At 31.3% G+C, this 5,026-nt stretch overlaps 1 non-coding gene across 1 annotated transcript; it reads left to right on the plus strand.

The window, feature by feature from the left end:
• The first annotated feature begins 1,026 nt into the window (after positions 1-1,026).
• On the plus strand, positions 1,027-1,098 carry TRNAK-CUU (transfer RNA lysine (anticodon CUU)). The gene has a single exon. It is a non-coding gene; the product is annotated as a tRNA-Lys (tRNA).
• Positions 1,099-5,026: the final 3,928 nt, after the last annotated feature.

The raw sequence follows: 5,026 nt of genomic DNA on the forward strand, positions 1-5,026 counted from the left end.
GGCTCAGGCCCAAGTGTCTCGTAACGCTTATAAGATAAGTTCACAGTACAGATCGATATGATTCACATGCCATCCAAATAAAGATAAGATCTTGGTTATTAAGGGCAAAACCACACTTGGAAGTCAGAGGGGTCAATTGATCACTCTTTGTCGGAAAATTATACTGCGTATATAAATAAATTATCAAGTTTTAGAGGTATATAATATATATTGAACACCTTTTATCGGATTTTTTTTAAATTTATTTCAAGTTTAAACACCCTTCAAATTTTTTTTGGCTTCTCCACGATTGGTTATGACTTGTAACACATTCTCAGTCAATAAAGTAAGTGGAGACGGGCAGAAATTAACAAAAAACCGTTTAGGAAGGAAGCATCGAGCTGCTTTTGAAAAATATTGTTAGATTCTCACGAATGGGGACAAGAATCTACTTTAGCATGTTACCTAGGTCTAGACAAAAGCATCAAGGCATTGATCAAAAATTGACTCGTGTAAAGGGCCATGTTTAGTTTGTTTCTCATGGCTGGAGCTAGAAAGTAGAAACCAAAACTATGTAAGAACCAAGATACAATGCAAAGTGGATACGCATGCAGTTCACTCGTTTGGTCTTTTATTTGTTGGGTTTTTAAGGTGTGAATGAGAAATAAAAAAAGAAATATCATCCTTCATCGAATAAGAAAGGAAAGTACCTGAGCTTATATCGGAAAACATTTTCAGATTAGTTTAAAAGATTGGAAAGAAGGTAAGGCCTTGAACCAAATATTTTAAGTTATTCACTATTAATTATGATTGTGCTTATAGTAGTACTTTTCATGGAAACTTTAATAAATATTTATATTCTTTTTCGAAACACTTGAAAGTCTAACTTGAATTTACACAAAATTAGATGCTTTCACTCTTGGACTTTGAACCCGGAAGTAAATTGTCATGATACATCACTTAACTATTCAATCTCGAGCGTAGATAGTAAAAGTGAAGTTACCCCGTCTCATCAAAAGAGTAGTCTTAAGAACGAAATGATAAACAGCCCATCTAGCTCAGTTGGTACAGCGCAAGGCTCTTATCCTTGTGGTCGTGGGTTCGAGCCCACGGTGGGCGATGCTTTTTATTGTTGTTTTTCCCTTAAACTTTTCTCAGAGTTTGGAAGTCAATTTAAGAGGCATCTTTCAAAGTCAGATATTTGGATTTAGGAGTCAGCAAAAGAAGAGAATAATGACAGCTGATGGGGTTGAAGCACACACCCACTCTTTTTGTCCTTTAATGCCTGAGGTGAATAATTTCCATTCCTCCCCTCGTCCCTACACGACAGCAAGTACTGGCCATCTCTATTAAAACTCAGACCCGTCCTTGTCTGCTACCTTCATTCTCACACTTATGCCCCAAAACCTCACACTGACTTTGATTTTAACCTTGATTATTATTCCTCATCTTTAAGCTCTATCTGTTATTCCTTATTTTATTTCATTACGTAAAAATCTTTCTTTTATACATTTTACCCACATAAGAGCAGTGGCGGCTCAACCCTAAAGCGCCCCAAATTTACTCAAATTATATATAGTATAAATGATTATGTATTTATTATTAGTGATAAATAAAATAGTTTTACCAAAAAATTATAGATTATTAAATTTGCATTTACTTCCTAATTTTTATTATTCTTTTTTGTTACCTCACGCATGGTGGATGAGCTCAACTTCTTAATTTGTCTAACTCACTTCAACAGGAATCAATTTTGTTTATAACTATGATTTTGTAGAATCTTCTTCTATTCTTTAAGTACTTTTTAGACAATTTTTCAATCTTATTATCAAAGGATTAGATATGAAAAAGCATTTTTAACCTCGAATGTCTTTTGAGGCCTCTTTTTAAATTTTTGCTTTAGGCCACATGCAGTGTTGAGCCGCCTCTGCACAAGAGCCTGACTAATTCAAATTCTTGGCCCATTAAAAGGGAAAATATTCTTTACCAATTTTTTTATGATTTTATCATACCAAGAGTTCGAAAGGGGAACTATGATTAAGGAACATCTACTATAAATGATTTCAGTAGGGCACGAACAAACTGCGGTATTGTCAACTGGAAAAAAAATATCCAGTGCCTATTGTTTTTTTGTGGGAGAAGCATGTAGCTTTCTATAATTTGTGTAAGATCTAGAAATGAGGTCGGTATAATTATATTAAATATCTAGAAGAAGATATATTTTTATTAATTGAATTTCAAACGACACTTTTTTTCATTACCCAGTCACCCTTCTCATTCCTTTTCTGAGCTACTAAATTTACTGCCACTGCTTTAAGGCTTTTCCCTACTCTTGTGTGCTAGAATTGTTTTCTTGTAATATCTACAGTCTTTTATAGATATGAGGTAACAAGTAGGGGTGTACATAGGTCGGGTTGGTTCAGATTTTACAAGTACCAAACTAAATCAATTGTATCAGGTTATTAAATTTAAAGACCAAACCAAACCAATAAAACTCAGATTTTTCAATCTCGGTTTTTCTCAGGTTTTCTCGGATTTTTGGGTTATTCGGGTTTTTCGGGTTTTTTTTCTGGTAAAATCTTCGTAGAACAAAACATATAATGTATGTTCAAAATATTTTTTTAATCCTAGTAAGATACAACTATATAAAGTATTTTCCAAGAAAATAATACAAAATATGAGATGTGTCATGGCATTATCCTAAAATATTCAGTAATAAAGACAATAAAATTATGTAATATAAATATTGCTAATTAAAAAGCCATAATAAAAATAAACATAATCTAAAAGTACTAAGTTATGCTAAAATAAATAGACTAAGAAGAGAGTATTAATTACATGACTAAACGCTAAAGAAAAATAAAAATAGGTTATGCATTTTTATCTAAATTATTGCAAAACAAAAAATAAATATTCAATAAATTCTCGTTCGTAATATTGAATTGAATGTCTTTTGTTGGCATTAGTATTGATTTGATTTTGGTTTGGGCTTTTGTTGGCATTATTTAATTTACTAATATTAATGGCTATAAAACTTATTGGAGCATTCAAAAGTTCTAAGTCCAACCTTGAAATAATACTTTAAAAGATAAAATTTTGAAATTTTTTAAGAAATATATAAATTACATCACAATAAGTATATTTATATATTAAATATATCTAAAATTTCTATATATGTAATGTCGGGTTGGTTTCTTTTCGGTTTGATTTCTTTTAGTTAAAACCAAACCAAACCAATTATGGTCGGGTTTTTTTTTCCAACACCAAACTAAATCAAACCAAATCATAATCGGTTTTTTCTTCTCGATTTGACTCGAATTATCGGATTGGTGCGATTTATCAATTTACTTTGTACAATTCTAGTAACAAGTTAAGCCCAAACATGAAAAATTCCTACCTCTGTCTACCAATCCGAAAACCAAAAAAAAAAAAAAAAAAAAGAAAGAAAGAAAAAGGACAACCTACTTTGATCAGAGGACAACTGTGGAGAGATATTGGAGTTGGTCTGGTAGAGACAAATGATGATAATAATAATAATAATAATATAAATCTGACATTCTTCTCGTAACGAAATCTGCAACAAATAAATCAACACCTAACCTTTTTAATGGTTATTGAGTTATACCTCTTTTATTCGATCAGTTCACAGTTTTTATTTTTGCAAGTCGTTTGTTTTGCTTTCTTTTTATATTAAAGAAATGGAGATCTAAAATCTAATCCGTGATACAACTACTAATAAATTCCCAGCGTATTTTACTATTTGTTATGCATTTTCAAATTAAATTAGGGAGGATTCGAGAACTAACTGGATCAGCAATGCTTAGCAGACACTGCGTGCAGCCTTTTCCATATAATATCATCAACAACCAATATTCGCTCATAATATTTTTAGTGCCAAATTTTCAGTTTTTCTCAATATCCGTCTTTCTAACTCGGGAATATACATATGAGTTGATATAATAAAGATGCACCCAGACATAATAGAGACAATATTAGTACTATACTTAAGTACTAGGAGACACTTGGATTCGAACTTAATTATGCCAAACCTTTTTATCACAAAACTATATAAATGGCTACTCTTTCGGCTCTTGTGTACTAACTACTTAAATAGTCTCACTCCTGAAATCTTTACACAAAATATGAACCTAAATCATAAAAATGAGCCTAAATTAAAGTTAAGGATGCATTTGCTATTTTAGTATACTAGTAGTTTTACTTTTGGCCATTTGGTTGATCAAAGAAAAAGTAAAACATTCTATGAATCAAACATTGGGGTTTCTCAACAAAATTTGATAAGCATTCTTCTAATCAGTCGCCTCACGGCTTTGATTTAATTTTCTTAGACGCATTAAGTTCAAATTGGGTCATAGATAAAAGTTTGATATTTAAATTAAGAAAATAAAGAACAAATCCATTATTCATTAAGTTTCTAATCGTATTACCAAGGTAACCTACTCTATGTAGCAATTTCTCAATAATGAAATAAAAAAGTGTATTCTTCCAAGTCAGTCATTTCTATAGTAGTAGCATTTCTTCTACCACAATTAAGTAAACTTGTCTTCGTCAAAGCTTGACTTACACTTATAATTTAAGCGAGTTATACAATATAGTTTATATTATCTAATCAATTTTCAAATACCTAGAGATACGAGCAATCTTCTGCAGATTACTTCACGTTACCTTTGAGATTATACTCCTATGGTTTATCCGTAAAAATAAAAAATCGCTGAAACAAAAACGGAGTACCACAAAAAAAGAAAAACCCCATACGGAAACACCATTTACTACTCTTATTAAAACTTACATGGTGCAGAAAAAAGGAATCCTTACCTAAGGAAATGGATATGACATGCTTGGCCTGTAGCGGAAATTACTGTACAAATTTTCATTCGATTGAGTATTTCTTTCTTACTCAATATTTCCTGCCGGTTTTGAAGCTATTAATTCGAATTACGTCAGAAAATCTAATATCGGAATATAGTTCCTCCCTCCATTGCAAATCCACTAGAAGGAAAAAGATGGTAATTTCTACTATTTACAGTTT

Source organism: Nicotiana tabacum, chromosome 6 (genome assembly GCF_000715075.1).
Source record: "Nicotiana tabacum cultivar K326 chromosome 6, ASM71507v2, whole genome shotgun sequence".
Lineage (NCBI taxonomy): Eukaryota > Viridiplantae > Streptophyta > Magnoliopsida > Solanales > Solanaceae > Nicotiana > Nicotiana tabacum.